General features: G+C 43.4%; 1 protein-coding gene across 27 annotated transcripts in view; it reads left to right on the top strand.

Annotated features, from left to right (window-relative positions):
* The window catches only part of ESRRG (estrogen related receptor gamma), a 548,848-nt gene that overhangs the window by 388,832 nt on the left and 138,698 nt on the right, over positions 1 to 21,318 (top strand). The window lies entirely within an intron of this gene.

The raw sequence follows: 21,318 nt of genomic DNA, 5'->3' as shown, positions 1-21,318 counted from the left end.
TTATTTTCCATATTAAATATAAAAAATATGACTGAAATTTGTGTGTGCCTCTTTAGTCATCCACACATGCAGAACTCAGCTGATTTTGAAAGCTATAGATCTGTATTCTTAAAGAAAATCATAGTTCAGTGTTTCAGACCCTTCATGAGAAAGTTTTAGAGAAAATCAGGGAAGAAAAAGTGTAACTGTTTTGTTGAGTACCCTCATCCCATCAGAGATTCTCATCTGATCACTGGTTTACAAAATATATCTTCTTAAACAGATATAGATACAAGTATATCTTCCCATATATCCATGGTTCTCAATATTGCCAGCTCACTGGACACATCTGGAGACTTGAAGAAATCACTGTTACCGGGGCTCACATCCCCAAATTCAGAAATAATTGGCCTTGTCTGTGACCAGAGCAAGGTGGATTTTGAAGGCTTCCTAGTTAATGTTTGATCTACAACCAAGGTTAAGAATCACTACCCTCACCCTGGCCAGGTAGCTCAGTAGGTCAGAGCATTGTCTCAATACACCAAGGGTGCTGGTTTGATCCCCAGTCAGGGCACATACAAGAATCAACCAATGAGTGCATAAATAAATGAAACAACAGGCCCTGGCCGGTTGGCTCAGCGGTAGAGCGTCGGCCTGGCGTGCGGGGGACCCGGGTTCGATTCCCGGCCAGGGCACATTTGCTTCTCCACCCCCCCCCCTTCCTCTCTGTCTCTCTCTTCCCCTCCCGCAGCCGAGGCTCTGTTGGAGCAGGGATGGCCCAGGCGCTGGGGATGGCTCCTTGGCCTCTGCCCCAGGCGCTGGAGTGGCTCTGGTCACGGCAGAGCGACGCCCCGGAGGGGCAGAGCGTCGCCCCTGGTGGGCGTGCCGGGTGGATCCCGGTCAGATGCATGCGGGAGTCTGTCTGGCTGTCTCTCCTCATTTCCAGCTTCAGAAGAAGAAAAAAAAAAAGAAAAAAAAATGAAACAACAAATTAATGTTTCTCTCTCCTTCTCCATCTCTGTCTAAAATAAACCAATAAGAAAATTAAAGGGGGGGGGGAACCACTACCCTCTACTGTTCTGTGTTCTATACCAGTGCTTCTCAACATGAGGTCCGTGGACTGGCTGTGTTGGAATCACCAGGAGATTTGTTAGAAATGTGAACTCCCAGGTCTCATCCCAGATCCCCTCCACCCGCAGCCCAACAGTGTGGGTTCTGGCACGCCCCTGATGTGATTCTGATGCTCTCCCAAGTGTGAGAACCTCCCATATCTGTCACCATGTTTCCACTGGTTACCACTGTCCACCGGCAATTGCCACCTCATGGTCACTTGCAGAACGTAGCTGAAATCAGTTTCATAACTTGGTGCTGTACCAGTTTTTAAAGTGCAAATGAGATGTTGTTCGCGAAACCCTAACCCTTCTATATAGGGGGTTCTGAAACCTTTTCTGTGCGTGCAGTCATCTCCTATACTCCTTGGAAGAGCTCCGGGGGCAGCTGGTCTCCATCAGTCTTACTGAGGATTCCAGTGACTGTCCTGAGTGGAATTGGTTGTATCACCTCCTCCTTGCTTTTGTGTTGTCCATTTTATGGTTTCTTTGATGTGTCACTGATGAATACACCGAGAAAGTGTACATGGTTTTTCAAAACATCCTAAAGCTTACATAACAGGGTGGATATTTAAGCCTAACTTTTTCATAGTTTTAACTAACATAAACCAGGTTAGGGCGGAGTGCCCAAATATGTTCATAGCTTATGGTCACATTTTCTGGGTCATTATTGCCATATTTTATTAGCATTCTTTTTAATATAAAAATCCTTTGTCCGCTGGCTCTTTATTATTTTCCTTCTCATCTACAAATTGAAGGCTTACAGGTGAAGTGTAAGATCACTTGTAAAGTAAGTGAAAACAGTGGTGGTCTATATACAACACTGCCGTTCACTTTGGGGCATTTGAAAAATATCTTCAGTTTGTTTATAAAATTACATAACTTGGGGATGCAGCACACTTCCAGCCTTTGGGTTCTTCCCTGCCATTGTCAGCAGTGTTAGAATACTGAAGTTCGACTCTGGCTAGTTGGCTCAGTGGTAAAGCATCCGCCTGGCATGTGGATGTCCCCGGTTTGATTCCAAGTCAGGGCACACAGGAGAAGCTCCCATCTGCTTCTTCACCCCTCCCCCTCTTACTTCTCTCTCTCTTTTTCTCTCTCTTTCACTTCCACTTCCCCTCCTGTAGTCATGGCTCAATTAGAGTGAGTTTGCCCCAGGTGCTGATTATGGCTCCACTGCCTCCACCTCAGAAAGAGCTCAGTTGCTAAGCAACAGAGCAATGCCCTGGATGGGCAGAGCATCGCCCCCTAGTGGGCTTGCTGGGTGGAACCTGGTCAGGGTGCATGTGGGAGTCTATCTCTGCCTCCCCTCCTCTACTGAATAAAAGAAAAAAAAAGGATTAAAAGATAACAAAAGAATACTGAAATTACAGAGTATCTAAAGCTTAAAATCTTAGTAATTTGATTTTGTTAACTGAGTTTACACAACTCCAGGTTTATCCTACACAAAGATAAGCAAATGTTTTGGGATAAATGAGCAAATCCTGTGTATACCAACATAGGAAGGAGATTCTCAGTATGGAAAACATTCCCACTTTCTCCATAAATATTTTCTGAGAACCTACTGTGAGCCAGGCAGCTTGCTGGATGGAGTTTTATATTTTAATCAACATTTTGTTAAAGCTTTGCTTCTAAAGGTTGGTGAGTCGAGGTCAATTCCTCATACAAATGTCTCCATCCTCGAGGGAAAGCCAGATACTTGAGGTTTGTGGGGTGAGGGAGGACTAAACTCTTTGGTCCGCCCTGGCCGGTTGGCTCAGCAGTAGAGCATCGACCTGGCTTGAGGGGGACCCGGGTTCGATTCCCGGCCAGGGCACACAGGAGAAGCGCCCATTTGCTTCTCCACCCTCCCCCCCCCCCCCCGCCCTCCTTCCTCTCTGTCTCTCTCTTCCCCTCCCGCAGCCAAGGCTCCATTGGAGCCAAGATGGCCCGGGCGCTGGGGATGGCTCCTTGGCCTCTGCCCCAGGCGCTAGAGTGGCTCTGGTCGCGGCAGAGCGATGCCCCGGAGGGGCAGAGCATCGCCCCCTGGTGGGCAGAGCGTCGCCCCCTGGTGGGCGTGCCGGGTGGATCCCGGTTGGGCGCATGCGGGAGTCTGTCTGACTGTCTCTCCCATTTCCAGCTTCAGAAAAAAAGAAAAAAAAAGAAAAAAAAATGTCTCCATCCTCAAGAGAAAGCCAGATACTTGAGGTTTGTGGGGTGAGGGAGGACTAAACTCTTTGGTCCTCAGTATATTTTCTTAAGACAAGAATAAGTGTTTGGAAAAATAATTTCCTGAAAGTTGTTTAAACAAATCATCTAGCGTAGATATTAATAGCTATGCAGCGGTTACTCACTGAGCAGTTGCTGGAATAAAACAATTGGAATTCAGTGCCTAACCGGTCCTTCAGATGCTGAAATGCTACAAAAAGCATAATAGAGCAAAGCTCAGGGGTTTCTTGGCATTGAGGTATATGCTCCGTTCCACTCCACATTGGAGCAAGCAACTTGCAAGGATTTCGAGCAGATGACAGAGATGTCACTGTCCGGATTAGCACTCCGGACTTGCCCACCTGGCTGCGCTGTAGCTGGCAGCTGGGTGGCAGTCAGGGAGGTCCCGCTGCCCCTGGCATCAGCAGGCTGCCCACCGCGGTGCGTGCTTAGTCCTGAAAAGGCAGTGAGGCACATGAAAGGATTACACTGGGCAAGTACTATAATGTAATAATTAGAGTGGTGATTGTAAGGAACACTGGAACAGCCCCTCCCTTCCGGGGCCAAATCGTGAGAGCCGTTGAACTCCAAAGATGCTGCAAGTGTCCCGGATCTTCTTATATCCTCACATATCCTCACGGTTGCTTATTCAGATCCTGAAGGGACCCCAGAACCCATCCGCAAGCCTTCAGGCAGCATTTCTAGCCTCTCCCTTCCCTCCTTCAAAGCTCTCCAGAGAATGAGGCGGGATTATGCAACTCCCCGGAAGACCGAATCTTTCCCCTGTGTCAACACCCTGATGGCCAGCACATTATGTAAGTGTGGTTTCTGCTCTCATTGGCTTGACTGACGGACATGTGCCCCCCAAAGGTGTCACAGTCAAGCGTGCATCTTCCGAATCTTAATTTCTTATTCTAATCATTTGTTTCCAAGATCGGTTATCCAGTATGAAATGCATATATATCCATTTTAAAAGTTGAGAATAATACATCTTACATTTTTGAGCCAAATGAAAATATACCCAGAGCTCATGTTGAGAAAAGTAGTGAGAATTGTTCTTTTCAAAGTTGAATGAGAAATTCTGGCTGGGAAATTAATCATAGATTTCAGGGAAAGTCAACCAGAAAGGCATACTTATTTATTTTCAAGTTATCATTGGAAAACTGTTGAATTAGGCCCTGGCCGGTTGGCTCAGTGGTAGAGCGTCAGCCTGGCGTGCGGAAGTTCCTGGTTCGATTCCCGGCCAGGGCACACAGGAGAGGTGCCCATCTGCTTCTCCACCCCTCCCCCTCTCCTTCCTCTCTGTCTCTCTCTTCCCCTCCCGCAGCCGAGGCTCCATTGGAGCAAAAGATGGCCCGGGCGCTGGGGATGGCTCCTTGGCTTCTGCCCCAGGCGCTAGAGTGGCTCTGGTCTCGACAGAGTGACGCCCGGGAGGGGCAGAGCATCGCCCCCTGGTGGGCGTGCCAGGTGGATCCCTGTCGGGTGCATGCGGGAGTCTGTCTGACTGCCTCCCCGTTTCCAGCTTCAGAAAAATACCAAAAAAAAAAAAAGAAAACTGTTGAATTAGGTTGGTGCTTGGCTAGGTAAAAATCAAGGTTGTTTGGTTTTTCTGTTGACCATAAATATTTTTAGAAGACATTGACTACCCTATCATCCAACAGGGTTACAATGGAAGCAATGATTTTAATGTCATTTTCTAGTCCTATTAATTTATTCTGATTATTTCTTTCTGATTACAGTTTTGGCCTCACTTTATAAATGAGTGGGAATTTTCTTTTCTTTTTAATCTTAAGTTTTTCCTGGAGTTTTGTTAAGGAGACAAGAGAAGAAAAATATCTTTATACCCAAAAAACTCAATACACATTTTACTATTTAATATGTAAAACACTAGCCTCCTTGAAAGTTTTTATGTCTATATAAGAATGTGGAAAGTAAGTTATTTATGTATGTATATTTTTATATATATTTGTATGGTTAATTTTGCATTCAACTGCTCATTCTAGTGCTAGAAATAAGCATTCCTTTTTCCCCCGCTTCTAAAAGGAGGGCACCATGTATAAATATATATATATTTAGATATTCATTAGATTATGGGTTTGGATTCCTATAAAACCAGATCCCCAAGTCTCAGCCACTTCCCAGCCCAGCGACTTTAACTCCTGTTGTAGCTCCGTTTCCTAGGATTGAGGGTTAAAGTGAGAGAATGCCAAGGTGCGTAGTCCATAATGAGCACTTAATAAAGGATCAACTTTGGTTGATTTTGGCAGTAGGACTTGGAAACTCAAGCACCTGGTGGCTCTAATAGTCTGGCACCAGAAGGTGTCCTTGATGCCACATAGGAGGCCACCTAACCATCCTCAGCTCCCAATTGTTCACCCTTTTGCTGTGAGAATAAACCCCCTTCTTCTTAGACAGTCCTCACCCTTTTATATCAGGAGGCATTTAGGTGGGCTGATGGGAGATTTGATGGGTTTTATTTAGTTTTATGGTAACCAGTGGACTTTTTCCTTGCCCCTGTGAATCTGGGTGGGAAACCAGGTAAATCAGAGAAAGAAACAGGATCTCGGAATTTGACTCGCTCTTTAGATTCCCAGTTAAGTGTCACCTGTGGAATTTAGATAATGATGGAGGAGGATGTCCTTGCAGTCTGAGATTTGTGGGTAACTGTGGAGTGAACTACGTCCATGCCAAACATTAATGGGACCTGAGTGAGACAGGAGCCTCATGGACTCCCACATACCATGTATGTCAATATTTAAAAGTTTAGGCCCAGGCCAGTTGGCCCAGCAGTAGAGCGTTGGCCCAGCGTGTGAATGCTGTGGGTTCAGTTCCCAGTCAGGACACACAGGAGAAGCACCCAACTGCTTCTCCACATACCTTTCTCTCTCCCTCTCTTTCTCTCCCCCTCTTTCCTTCCCGCAGCCAAGGCTCAATTGGTTTGAACGCATTGGCCCTGGGTGCTGTGATGCCGTGGATGGCACAGTGGAGTCTCTGCTTCAGGTGCTAAAAATAGCTCAGTTGTGAGTATGGCCACAGATGAGCAGAGCATCAGTCCCAGATGGGATCACTGAGTGGACCCCAGTTGGGGTACATTCTGGAGTCTGTTTCTCTATCTCCCCTCTTCTCACTTGGAAAAGAAGAAAAGAAATTTTTTTTTAAAGTTTATAAATCAAGACAACAACCTGCTAAGTAAAGTATGTTCTGTGTCTTATTTGACACTTAGAACTTCATAATGGCCGGAAGGCCAGCTTTACATTTTTATAATTCTTAGAGTCTAGGAGTTTGTTTCAGAAAGGAGCAGGATGAGGATAGTCAGTTCTTAGCTGCCAGCCAGCCCCTGTCTCTTCCTCCCTCTACTTCCTGTCCTGTCTTGTGCATAGTGTGGACACTCCTGCCCACATGTCCAAGGCCCCGTGACCCCTCCCACCAGCTGCCCCTTGACTGTGCACTCAGCCTTAGAATGTGCACACCAGCCCTGGAGTCCTGCACAGATCGCCTTCCAGAGAGTGGACCAAGGGGAGGGTCCTGGAATGGGGGCATTCATGATTTAGCCAGGAAATACAAGGGTCCCCAGTACTCAAGACCATGATAGGGTAAAGGGGTTTTGGCTCCAGCCGGGTTTGTCACCTCAGCCATTTGTTGAATTCCATGTACCCTAGATGCCTTCTAAAACCCAGGGCCATTGGGTAGGGGCTTTTCTTAGCAGGGTCTAATGGGGACACTGATGAGAGCCTAAACAATCACCTTAAGCATGGGACATTAAAGATGAGACATTTGCCTGCAAGTCATATGCTAAAGGCTATGGGCACAGCCTATGGGTTTAAAGCTGCTGAGGTCTTTTCCACTCTGACTTGCTTTGCTGACTCTTCCTTGAAGGGGGTGGGGTGGTCCTGGAGGGTTGTTCCTGGAGGGTTGTTCCTGGATGCTGCATCTTCTTGGCCATCCTGGGCTCCTTTGGTCTTAGAATAGAATGTTTGCTGCACAGGAGGAAACAGGCACTTACAAATTGTCTGCACATCCTGCGAACCTTCCCAGGAAACACAATAAATTAACTTCCATTTAACTTAGTGTTTAGAGAAAGTAATTACCCTGGTTTGTAAACGGGAACTCTAAATCTCTAATAGGCTTCCAAATTAAAATCCAAAATAATATGGAAAATGTCTAAATTGACTTAGGAGTCTTGGTGATTCATAAGTGTAGATGCAGTATTCAATTAAATAGCACGGTAATATTTTCAAAAGGAATATTGTCTAGAATTCATTTGCTTTGACTCGGAGCTTGCTTTTGTTACAAGTGTGACTTTTGCGGGTCTTCTTCCCTTTGACGCCAATTATGTCTAATGTCTGGAAATGTGTTAGTGTTGCCAAAATATAAATGAGAAATATTATTCTACTCCAGTTCTTTTAACGGTCTTTTAAATAGTAAAATTTAGTAATGCAGGCTTTCTTTGTTGGTAGAGTGAATGGATGTATTAAGAATTAGCATAATTTGTGGCTTCATCTTAGCAGACCCACTTCTCAGGATAAATGAGTGTCTTATTTTCCATTGTTTGTTCTGAATTTTAGCAGTTGACCTAACTTGTCATCACCTACTGAGGTTGTTTTGGGCTACTGGTCAACAAACCTTTTCTGTAGTAGGGATAGATAGTAAATCAGGTAGGAAATATCTTAGGATCTGTTGGTCACATACCTTCTGTCACATACTCTGCTTTATTTTATTTTTAAAGTCACTCAATAATTTTAAAGTTTTTAACAATCCTGAACCTGGACCATTATAAAACCGTGCTGAGGGCTCAATTTGAGGGCTGGCCATCGTTGGGATCACTGCTAGACCAAAATGTTCTGTTTACTTTCTTGTAAGCCATCTCGAGGACCCAAGATTTTTATTCCAGGAGAACTCCTAGACAGTTTTGCACATCGTTTGTTTAAAATAAAAGCACATTCTCTAGCAGAATTTTTTTTTTTGTCTATTTTCTCAGTTTTCAGAATATTTTTTTACTTTTTCAGAGTTCTGGGTATTTCTAGTGTTTTTCACTGTTCACTGTGACATACTTGTGTGTTTCAGCAAGCTCATTGGGAAACAAAATCAATCTAAGTTAAAATAAAGTAGGCATTGAGCATGGCGGACAAAAAGCTAGATCTTGGGTTGCGTAAAATGAGTGATTATTTGCGGAGATTAAATTACATGGTTGATCTTTAATTGAGGAAAAGAATATAGAAGAAAGTTTAATGATCTCCACCATATTTTTGTCTTTGAGATGCTAGAAGCTTGAATATTTTTTTATTGGTACATTTAAAAAGTTTATTCATTGATTCTAGAGAGAGAGGATAGGCAAGAGAGAGAGACAGAAACATCGATCTGTTTCTATGTGTACCCTGACCAGGGATTGAAACAGCAGCCTTTGCATATCAGCACGATGCTCTAACCACCTGAGCTATCTGACCAAGGCTAGGAGCTCAAATCTGAGACCCAGAATCTCTGCTGTCATCTCACATGTTTATTAAACATCTCATATTATGTTATTGTATTCTGAAGTCATTCAACATCGACACATCATTTTAATTTTTACTCAGGGCACATTTTCCTTTCGGTGACGTTAGATGAGTACCTGACCCAGGTAAGGCATATATGCCAGTGGCATTCTGAGAGGAAATGAATTTGTAGTGTAACTTTTTAATGTCTGACTGTAGTTCACTATCAGATTTGATTTCATTTGTAAAACTAGGCAGAAAAAGTTTACTTTCCTCACAGTAGATGTACCCAATGAGTGACCATCTCTCTTACTCTCTGTTATTTCTCAGTGGTTAGAAAGCAGTACTAGTATGCATTTCATGTTTGTCTATTACATTATATTACATTTGCTTTTACTTATTTGGAAAAAAGATAGTAATATCACTAATGCTTAAAAAGCACAATAATCCTGGCTGAATGGCTCGCTTGGCTGCAACATTGTCTTGCAATGCAAAAAGCACAATAATTACAATTATTAAAAGTACCAGCTTTTAAATAATTTTTAAGACTTAGTTTTGTCTTCCTGTTTCAACTGAACTTCTTCTATACTTGTTATGTAGTATATTCTTCATTGATTCTACTCTGCTATGGCCTCCATTATACAATCCGGAATAAAAGGATATGATTCTGGGTTATTTTTACATATATATTTTATTTTTTGAAACATTTATTTTTTAAATAAAATTTTCCTCTGCACTTGAAAAATAAAATTGAGGTTCCCATGGCTCCCCTGAGCCAGTGGCCCGGGAAGAAGCACAGAAAGAAAGATGCTTTCAGGTGGTGCTGTGGGCGGAGTCACTCCAGACCTACTGTGGTCTCTGACTCCCTTGTGGTCCCATGCTGTGTCCCATTCATCTGGCCATCCAGAAACACCTGTACCTGATTCAATCATCTCTACGAAAAGAAAGCCTGTGCACTGCCATTTCTTCCAAGGGTTTTTTTGGTGAGACATTCTCCTGTCTTAGCCGGCCCCAGCCTACAACTTGTCAACTCCTAAGACCTGCCCCAGCACTCCAGCCCACATCTCCCTGCAAGGACCTGTTGCAAAGGAAGTTGGCATCATTGATGTGCTCATGTCCGAAGGACTTCATGGATCAGTAGCAGTTAATTCTTTGTAAATGCCCTCTAGGTCCCTGTCTGTGGGCAAGGTGGATCTTCACAGTTGTGGTGGCGCTTCTTAGGTAGTGGGTTGTGGCTTATACTGGGAGTTCCCTTTGAGAACCTGTCAGCCTACTCACCCTCCTGTTATCTGATTGCTTTTTTGAGGAAAGGGCTGGAGGCTGTTCTTAGATTACAAGATGGACTTCCAAGTCAAGTTATCTGTGCCTCTTCTTAACATTCTAATAGCTTTCATTCTTTCTTTCTTGTTCTCTTAACCTGGAACCAAGCCCTGATAAGTAAGGCTGTTTTAGTCAGAAAAATAACCCATCAATTACCTTGTTAGAACAGCCCACGTCAAAGGAGGGCCAACTTGGGGACAAATTGTAGGAATGAGACTTTGTACTTTATATTGTTTTAAAAATGCGTGTGTTTATTCATACGTTTAAGTAATTGTTTGATAAGGCCCTTTTCTCTAATCAACTCAGAATTGGTTATGGCTCAGTCCAGTCAGAGTAGATTAAATGTTCACCCTAGATGAAAAACAACAACATAAAGGGGGAGGAAGTTCATTTTGAGGTGAGTGTCATCACTTTTTTTATAGTGTTTCCAGAATTTATGTCCCAATACACTTTTCTGAATCCCAAGGAAGGGAAACATGATGGCTGGTTAAAAATTCAAGTTTTGAAAGCTGCAAAAAAGAGTGGGGTGGGGTTCAGTGGCCCATGATAGAATTTCTGTTACTTTACTGTGAACGCCCAGAGGAATGATTCATTTTTTTTTCCTGATCTATTACTTGATAAACTTAGATCCTATCATAGAATGAATGATAAAGTAATCACACTGCACTAATTCTCTTTGGGCACACTGAGAACATTCAAGGACAGAAGCACGTAGGGGCAGTGTTAGGAAAGAATGGGCTTGTTTTTTACTTGTTAATGATACAGTGAAAATCTAGATTGGTATGAAGGCAAGCTCCTGGTTAAGAGTTAGTTGCTCATGACACATCGGACATGCTCAAAATGCCTCCGTCACTTGTCATATGTACTTATTGTACCATTTGGGAACGGTCACTACAATATGTGCACATGGAAATGTTTTCTATCCAGAGATAGTGGCTGCGTGAGATTTAATTAGCAATTTTTTTTCGCCATAACTATTTTGTTAAGCCTTTTTTTTAAGTCATGTTTTAAAAGATATTGGGAAACTCAAAATTTATGAGCAGAAAAGGAACATTGAAAAGTTGAGTGTTGGGTACCAAGCACAACAAATTTGGAGGGTTAGGATTAGCTCACCTGTAATGTGACAGGTCACCTTGGAACTCTTGTACAAAGACACCTGTGACAGGATCCTTACACTATAGGAACTTACAAGCGACAATGAAGTGGCTATAGGGGTCGCATAGGGGATTGTCCCACACTGCAGGACAACAGTGTCTTTTCCAAGATGCTATCATCATGTCAAAGGTAAAAACAGCCCTGGCCAGTTAGTTCAATGGTAGAGCGTCGGCCTGGCATGTGGAAGTCCCTGGTTCGATTCCCAGCGAAGGCACACAAGGAGAAGCGCCTATCTGCTTCCAGCTCTTCCCTCTCTCCTTTCTATCTCTCTCTTCCCCTCCTGTAGCCAAGGCTCTATGGGAGCAAAGTTGGCCTGGGCCCTGAGGATGGCTCCATGGCCTCCATCTCAGTGCTAGAATGGCTCCAGTTGCAAGGGGGCAATGCCCCAGATGAGCAGAGTATCGCCCTCTAGTGGGCATGCTGCGTGGATCCTGGTTGAGCGCATACGGGTCTGTCTCTCTGCCTCCCTGCTTCTAACTTCAGAAAGAAAAAAAAAAAAGCTAAAAACAATGAATTTCTGTGAGACTTTGATGAGTGATATTTATTATAGTCTCCTTCGTTCCCATCAGTGAGTGTATTTTTATTAGAACCATTATCTTTTAAATGTATTTCAGAACACACCTTCCTCAAGATGGATAACTTTTTTTTCTCCCTCTATCACGAACAATAATAGCATTATTTTGGGATCTTTAAAATGTATTGTTTACAAGCGGACGCCTGTTGCTTTGGCGACAGGTCTCTCTGGCTTCCGAGGAATGACTCTGGCCATGAACCTCAGGGGCACGGAGGTAAGTTGAGGGATTTCTCTTGGAGGTGTTGAGAGATGCCATTCTCTTGAGAGCAACCCTATCTTCTCCCCAGCTGCCCCTGTGCTGGGCGCCTGACAACAGCAAAAGACAATGCCAAGTTCCTCCCTCCCCTGCCTCACGCAGGCATCCACATTTCCTTTCCAACCAGTGGCAGGAGCCACTTCAGCCACCACACAAGGCACCTCTCAGGAGGCAGGATTTCTAATTTTTATTCTATGCCCAGCAACAGTCTGTTGCTTTGAAAAGGATCAAGCCCAGCAGCATGGCATCACAGGGAAGGGCACCCATTTTATTTACTTTCAAAGTTTATTTTTCAATTACCGTGGACATACTATATTATGTTGTGTTCATTCCAGGTGAACAAGCTAGCGGTAGGCATTTATATACTTTATAATAGGTTCCACTCCCCACCCCTGATATTTCCAGCACCCACCTGGCCCCCACATAGTTATTACAGTATTATTGACTAGATCCCCTGTGCTGTACTTTACATCCCTGTGGCTATTTTGTGACTACCAGTATGTACTACTCATCTCTTTACCTTTTTCAGCCAACCCCCAATGCCCCTCCCCTCTGGCAACCATCAGATAGAGCACAGACTTTGGATGCAGAGTGCCTGGGTTCAAATCCTGGCTCTGGTTCTGGTTAAATATGTGATGCTGGGTAAGTGACCTCTTTCCTTGGTGCCTTAATTCTCTCATCTGCAAAATAAGGGTTCAAAGATGTAAAGCTGACAGGGAATGAGTGTTCCCTGTGGGTCACTGATGTGACTGGACATCTTGATGGAGACAGCGGACACCCAGGGGAGTAAGTCCCTGCCCTCGGGGACTGTACAGTTGGGACAGGAGGTGGGCAAGTCAGTAGACACATATAATAAAGTATGTTAAGAGTTAAGAGCAGGACTGGCCTGACCATGCATGAGATGAACTAGTTAATCCAGTGGGGACCCCCAACTCAGTCTTGTGGGCCCTGCAGTGAAGTTGGAGTAGTTCAGAGTTGATGTCAGTCAGACAAGGGGTGGACATTGACCTGGGACTACAAATAGGAGGCTAGGGTGAGATTGTGAAGAGCTTTGCCCATGCTTGATTCTCGATTTTAATCTGATTACCCCCAGGGATAGGCAGTTTATGAGCTTGGGTGGAGAGGCAGGAAATGTTCATGAGGAAACGTGGGTGATGTCTTCAGATATTTGCTTCTTAGATATTTAGTGCTTTAAAAAAATGTCTGGAGTTACTATACTTTTTCTTCTTTAAGTGCCCATAAAATACAGCTGTCTATGCCGGCATTGTTGGCAATGGAGAATCCACTTTCAGATTCTCTGGGTGAATGGCGTATTCACTGGCATACCCTCATTTCACTCTATGGAAGGTGGTTTTTATTTGATTCCCAAACTCCAGATTTTGGTATTAGAGTCCAAGTGTTTAAAAAAAGATGCAATCTCACAGTGTCCCCCCCCTTCTTCTTCTCAGAAGGGAGATTGCAAGTATATATGATTTTAATACCAATATTCATGTAATGCTTACAGAGTAGAATGCAAATATGATTACTAGTCTTCTGTAATTGAGTGAACTGAAAGCAACAGAGGTGAAGGAACTAATTCGAGTTCACTTGGCTAATGAATGGCAGAGCTGGAGTGAGGCTGGGTCTCTTCTTTCTCTTCTCTGCCCATTTCTTCCTTCGTCCTCAAGTGCTTTTCTGAGCCATCTGCCAGGCAGGGTGCTAAGGATGGACAGACAAGAACATTTTCTGTCTTTTTAAAATTTTTTTTCTTGAGACAAACATGCACAGTGCCTCATGTTTATTTAATGGTTATAGAATTAAAGCAGTAGAAGAATGACTGTGTTTACAAATTTGGGAGAAACTGAGGCCAGATATGTTTTGTTAAAACTGAAAAAATCAATGCTAGATAATCTCACTACTTTTCACAGCATTGCTTTCCTGGTGACCCCCCCCTTTTTTGTTCAGTACAACGGGGATACTATCTGTGTTTAGCTGTATGCCACAGGGTGCTCGCTGGTAGTGGTTCCCTCTGTAGGCTCCATGGCACCCCCCAGCATGGTTCACTGGATGCTGGAACCAGAATGTGTGGGCTTTTTAAAAATATTTTTAAATGTATTTATTGATTTTATTCTTTAATTCATTTGGGGTATTGAAAACAAAAATACTACAGGTTATTGCCTGCCTGTTTTTAACACTCTGTGATTGTGGACTGAGGCAAGAGGGAGAGAGAGAGAGAAACACCGATTTGTTGTTCTACTTATTTATGCATTCATTGGTTGATTCTTGTATGTGCCTTGATGGGGGTTCGAGCCCGCACCCTTGGCATATGTGGATGATGCTCTAACCAGCTGAGCTACCTGGCCAGGGCCAGAGTATGTGTCCTTGATCTCCAGCCACTAGACATTGCTCAGGGTTTATAAGTATGTCTACTGGTGGGTTTCTTTCTGGTCTCTTCTCCCTACGGGCAAAGCATTATCTATTCCCATTGGTGAGCCAGGCCTGCATCTCAGTGGGAGAATGTGGCATATCTGAGCCTGCTTACTATGATGGCTCTTATGTACAGCATTTGTGATGATCATAATCTAATCCCATAGAAACCTAAAAAGCCAACTATCTAGACCTTTGCTAGACTCACCTGTCTCTTGCCTCATTTTTTAGGAGGTAGAGGAGCAGCAAAAAGCTGAGGAAGCCTCTGGCATGCCTCTGGGTGTACAGTGGCTCTCCTTGGAGCCAGCGGGACTGTAACTGGTTGATGGGACAGCCCTGTCCTCCACCACAGTGTGCCACAACCAGCCCATCGCAGGTGCTCTGGGCTCCCTTTAGGAGGCTGGCATGCCATTCTGTGGAGTCACTTTGGACGTTGCCATTCAGAGCCAAAGGCAGATTCTCTAAACATCTTCAACAATCTGGAGAGCTTTGAAATTGTTAGGTAGATTGAAAATTTAATGATGGGAAAAGATTGTTTGACATCATGCCTTGTGATAAAGAGGGCAGTCAGATGTTCTTGGTAGAAATTAAGGAAGTGTAATCTGACTTCTCTCCTCCCCCATTACAGTTTGTACAGTGGTTGCAGCAGCAGGTCTAAAGAAAGCTTCAAAAAGTGTTTGAAGCTGCCCTCTGGGAGCAGATCCAGGGTCTCTAGGTAACTTGTTTTGAAGTCTAACTTTGGGTGTATTCTTTGAAACACACAGCACTCAACTTAAATGCACATTAATAGTGCTATGACTCTTTTGGGGCTACAGATATGTTATCAATTATTATTCCATCTAGTATAATCCCAGTTATAGATAGAAAAAATAGAGAAAGGAACTTATGTCTGTATGAAAAAACCTTGCTATCCAATGATAGAGGTATTTTTTTCTTTCTTTCTTTAATTCATTTGGGGTATTGAAAACAAAAATACTACAGGTTATTGCCTGCCTGTTTTTAACGCTCTGTGATTGTGGACTGAGGCAAGTTCCATAGTTTTTACATCACTGAATGTTGAACTTCGCTTGAAGTGCCCTGTGAGTCATCACATGGCAAGTTGGTTCTGTTAGTAAAATTAAAACAATGGGGGAAATATGCAGATGCTTTCAAACGGGTTCTATAATTGTGGTGTCCATAGGTCTGAAAAAGAGGGCAAGTCTGAGGGACTGTGTTAAGCTGGAAGGCACCGTACAGTGTGCATGTGTGGTAAGAGTCAGGAGAAAAGATTTGACGTATATTTTTAGTTTGTGATGCTGTGCTCATTGACGTCATTCAGCCCATCCACTGCCGAATTGTAAAAGTCCATTCAGTGGCTGAAAGGATCATACCAGTGACCGACAGTGGAAACACTGGAGTTCTATTCTGTCCACCAGCTAGATGCAAGGTTCTGTTCAGCAGGAAGTGAAAAAATTACATAACCTGCAAACTAATTGTACAGATGACTCTGGAATAAGGGAGTCAGAGCCCAGGATGTTCTGCAAAGCTGCCAGGAGATATTGTCAATGGCTCCATCATTCTCTCAGCCTGCAGCAAACCCCACAGCTTCCGTGCTGGTTTGCTTCCCTCCCAGCACAGCTCCTGCCCCCAGCTCTTGACAAAAATGGGAAAATTCCCACCCTGTCATCTGTCGCTGCCCAGTTGAATCCCTGGTGCCATCTACCAAATGTGTCCCAGAAAACAAGCACACAATAATCCAAGAACACTCTGTGTCTCAAATGAGAACAGTCACTTCTGCCTCATCCTGAGCGTCGGTCCAGTGTGAGCGTTCCAGGTGCCCATAGCTGCCATCGGAAATGATGTTTTTGTCTAGTTTCTGCCTTCCTGAAGCGAAGAAAACAAGTGTCCCATAGAGATCATCAGGTCTGCAGGGAGTCAGGTCTTTGAGCCTGTACCAAAGAGATGGAACATTGTTACTCAGGTGCTTGAGGCAAGCACATTTTATTTTATTTTATTTTTTTGGATAAATGTTTTCTTGAGTATGAAAAGCACCCGGGAAGGTTTCTCAAGGGCGGCATCTCTGTGGACTCTAGTGTGGATCAAAGACATTGTTGGGTGGGTGAGTATAGTCAACAAAACAAGGAACTAAGCAACTCGATGGGAGGGCAGGGAAATGAGAGAGCTTTCCTTCAGCAGATGAGTGGTTTGGAATGTTGTTGATTTGTTTTTCCAGATAGAAACCAGTGTTACTTAGTGAAAGCAAGGTTATCATCTGTGTATGGCTGAGACAAGTTTACTGAAAGAGGACATCTGGCTGAAGGATGCCTGATTTCATTGTAAACATTCTCTACACACCAAAGCTGAAAATATATGATTTATGAAAACACTCTGGACCACTGTGTGTTCCATCTATTCACAGTGACATCCTTACAGAAACCTTATGTTTCCTGTGGCTTCAGGAAGATGCCTTCACCCACCTGTAGTTATATATTCATTTTTCACAGTGTAGTTCAAGCATTGACACCTGTGGGAAGAATGCACAGACTTCCCTGGGCGGAAACTCTGCGTTTGTGGAAATGCATGTGCGTGAGCGTGTGTGTGTGTCCTGAATCCAGGGCCATCACCCCAGACGCTCAGTTGTTTTGTTATTTGTTAACACTTTGTCTCCTCTGTGATGTGGACCCCTCAAGGCCAGGAACCAGGTCTGTCTCTCACAGCCCAGGGCACAACACAAAATTCCAGGCTTATCTGTAAGCATAGGGGATTCAGCAATGAAGACAGAGTTCCTCATCAAGAATTCATTCAAAGGCACTATTAGAAATATTCTTGCCTTTTTTTTTTCTTTTTTTTTTTGTATTTTTCTGAAGTTGGAAACGGGGAGGCAGTCAGACAGACTCCCACATGCGCCCGACCGGGATCCACCCGGCACGCCCACCAGGGGGTGATGCTCCGCCCATCTGGGAGCATCTGCTGCAATCAGAGCCATTCTAGCGCCTGAGGCAGAGGCCATAGAGCCATTCTCAGTGCCTGGGCCAACTTTGCTCCAATGGAGCCTTGGCTGCGGGAGGGGAAGAGAGAGACAGAGAGGAAGGAGAGGGGGAGGGGTGGAGAAGCAGATGGGCACTTCTCCTGTGTGCCCTAGCCGGGAATCAAACCCGGGACTCCCGCACACCAGGCCGATGCTCTACCACTGAGCCAACCGGCTAGGGCCTTTCTTGCCTTTTTTTCTCTTTGTCATTGAAGAATCATGGAAAGTAATGGTGAGAGGAGAAACTAGAATAGGATTTTGTATGTGGTCTAAAAATCCTGTGTGACAATGTGACAATCCTGTTTTTAGAAGAAATTTAAAAATCTGTATCAATCATTCATAGAAGAGTCAGTCATAGATTTAGCTATTATTGCCTCTGGCTGGTTGGCCCAATAGTAGAGTATAGGCCTGGCATGTGAGTGTCACAGGTTCAATTCCCAGTAAGGGCACATAGGAAAATCTCCCATCTGCTTTTCCACCCCTCCCCCCTTCTTGCCTCTCTCTCTTCCCCTCTACCCCTCCTACAGCCATGGTTCAATTGGAGCAAGTTAGCCCCAGGCACTGAGGGTGGCTCCATGGCCTCCGCCTCAGGCACTAAGAAGAGTTTGGTTGCTGAGCAATGAAGCAACACTCCAGATGGGCAGAGCATAGGCCCCTAGTGGACTTGCTGGGTGGATCCTGTTTGGGTTGCATGTAGGAGTCTTTCTCTGCCTCCCCTCTTCTCAATGAATAAAAAAATATATATATTTATTTGTTATTGTTGAATAACTCCTAACTATATTCTCCAATGTGGCTATAATTCTTGAAAGGACCTATTTTGTATAAAAAAAAAAAAAAACAGATAAAAAGTAACTCCTCTATCTGTATTTTCTACTTTTCTTGTATTCTTATTCTGTTCATATCAAGATGCATTTTTATTCTCTTTAAAGCTTCTTATAGTTTTATTTTTCCCTTTTCATCTTTAACTACCCAGAAACCTTTGTACTTTATTTATTCTTCTTGATAATCTCTACCTGTTATGCCATACATTTCCATTTTTTGTCAAAGCTACTTTTCCAGGTTTGTCTAATAAACTAATTTTTTTCTATTTTTTTTCTGATTTGTAAGATGGTTTTCCTAGTGTCCTTAATATTACTTCCTAAAAGGATGTCCAACTCACTTGACCTTGTGGACATTACTGCCTTCCAGCACTATTGTGGATGCTCATAAAAATGACCTTGAGATATCAAGAAAATATTATTATTCTAAGAATATTACTTTACTTAAATGCTACTTTTTTTTGTGGAGATTTCTATACTGCCTAAGAAATGGCTCCTGCCTCCAGGATCCTACCTACCATCTACTGGGTAATATGCATGTGACAACATGTAACAAAGTACGGCCTGTCTGGATATGATGAGAGTACCTGAAAAGATATGAGAACCAAGAAATCATTTTCTGCTAGGATGGGCTGAGACATTTTCATGAAAGATTTGACTGGAATTTGAGTTGAACACTGAGACTTGGAAGTAATTTTAAGAAGAAAAGAGAGGCAAAGATAGATCATTCTCAGAGGGAAGTCTGAAGGACACAGCAAAAAAGCTGTCAGGCAATGGGTGGGGGAGGTTAGGTGTGGAAAGTGGAGGGATAGAGCCAAAAGGACAAAAGAAACCCCCTCATGGACACGGACAACAGTGTGGAGGTTGCCAAGGGGCCAGGGGAGGGGTAACAAAATATGATGGACAGAGACTTGACTTGGGGGACAGAGTGAACACACAATATAGTATACAGAGATGTGTTATAGAATTGGGTACATGAAAGCTATATAATTATGTTCACTGGCATCACCCCCATAAGATTAAAAAAAAAAAAACAAAGAAGAAGAAGCCCGATTGGCCGCATCAGTAAGGTAATAATTGTTATATTGCTGAAATAGTGGAATAGTAGGTGATCATTAGATTGGGGAGGACTTCATTCCCTAGTCTATTTTTAATCTATATTTAGTCTATATTTCATCTCGAGGCCAGAGGAAGCTATTGATTTTTCTTTTTTTAAAAAAAATCAGGGTGGTGAATGATCAAAGCAATCACAGGAAGAGGAATATGACAGTGGCATGCAGCACGGATTAGATGGGGCCCGAATGGAGGCAGGACGCCCAGGGCGGAGATAACTGTCCTAGTCCAGGTGCGAGCTCACGCTTGCCTTCTTTAGGTTCCCATCGGAAGTATGCTATGGCGAAGGATGAGGGTGTATGTTTCAAAGAGAGAGAGGAGAGGTGATTATTTGGACTGGGAGGCGGGGCAGATGGTGGGTCATCCCAGTAGAAGTTTCCAGCATTGGATTCAAAGTGTGGGACCAGGGCTCACATTGCCGTACTGGAGAGTGAACGATGTTTGCCTTCATACTGACTTTTCAGGCATAGAAATGGGAAGAAAAGCTGTTTGAAAAACTTTTTTTTTTCTTTCTCACAAGTCATTGTTCAGCTCTTCCTGAGGAATCAGAGACCTGAGTTTCTTTTAATTTAATTTAATTTAATTTTTTAAATGTTTATTTTATTGATTTGAGAGAGAGAGAGAGAGAGACAGGAACATCAATCTGCGCCTGTATGTGCCCTGACCAGGGATCAGACTGGCAACCTCTGCACTTTGGGACGATGCTCTAACCAGCTGAGCTGTGCAGCCAGGGCCAGGTTTTCTTTCTAAATAAGTATAAGAAGGGCCATGTAGATGGAAGGTTCTAGCAGTAGATTAGTAATTAACCCCTAGGATACTCCAGGCAACATTCTCTTGATGCCAAATAAATTTTCAATGATGGTTAAAGAAACTCTGCAGTGAAAAAAGGTTTGCCTAAAGTTTGTATTCTAAGTCCCTTTATTCTCTGATGTGACCCTGCCAGTCTAGTTCCTTTTGACTTATCCTTGGTTTTCTATGATTAGAGCATCAGTAATATTTCTGAAGAAGGTGATGAGTATGCTTCTGTTGATGTAATTAACATTGCCTTATTATTTAACCTCCTATGTTGAACTCTAGTTGATTGTATTGTTATAAATGTCCTGAATTAGAATGTTAATTTAGTCAAACTATTTGGATAGGCTAATCTCCAGTTATAATGCACAGCCCCCACCCTTTTAAAAAAAAAGTCATGCATACTGGACTCATTTTCAGTGGTTGAACGTGGTTAGGTATTACTTCCTATTGAATTCACAGTGGCTGAGGTCTTGAGTCTGTCCAATCCTGCAATCTGCTAATGTGATATTTACTGAGGAGACATCAGTCTGGAGAAAGGTAGTCAATATAAATCAGTGTTTACAAAGTGTGATTAACTCTGAAATATTTCATCAATGCTGCTGTCCCAGGCAGACTCTATGCTAATTATAGACTCCGCACATGTTTCAGGGGACTTGGTCAGACCCTGGGTACGGCAGACATAGAGCAGCGAAATTGCAATTATACTTGGACCATCTCTGATGACAATTTATGCATTTGGTGTGATGGCCTCCCCTTTCCCAAGAGGGCAATAAACAGAATGCATTTCTATTAAGATACTAATGCACTTAATCACCAGGGGAAAGGGTTAGGAAGAAATGGAAGACTGTCCATTGCTGTGTGACGGAGCTGATGGGGAAGAGAGGCTTTATTTGACATGAAGCTTCTTTACAAAGCTGTAGGCAGACCCAGAGTATACCCCAAGCTACTGACATCGCCACTAATTGGGGAAAAAAAATTCAAGTGAAAGTTTGGACTGTCTTCTGGCTACAGATCATTTACAATGTGTAGATACTGCGAGGGCTGTAAACTCTAATCTTAAACAAGATCATTTTGGGGCCTGGCCGCTTGGCTCAGCAGTAGAGCGTCAGCCCAGTGTGCAGAGTACCG

This window comes from Saccopteryx leptura, chromosome 1, assembly GCF_036850995.1.
Source record: "Saccopteryx leptura isolate mSacLep1 chromosome 1, mSacLep1_pri_phased_curated, whole genome shotgun sequence".
Classification (NCBI taxonomy): domain Eukaryota; kingdom Metazoa; phylum Chordata; class Mammalia; order Chiroptera; family Emballonuridae; genus Saccopteryx; species Saccopteryx leptura.
Note: the sequence above shows the minus strand (reverse complement) of the source record. Positions and strands in the feature narration are given on the sequence as shown.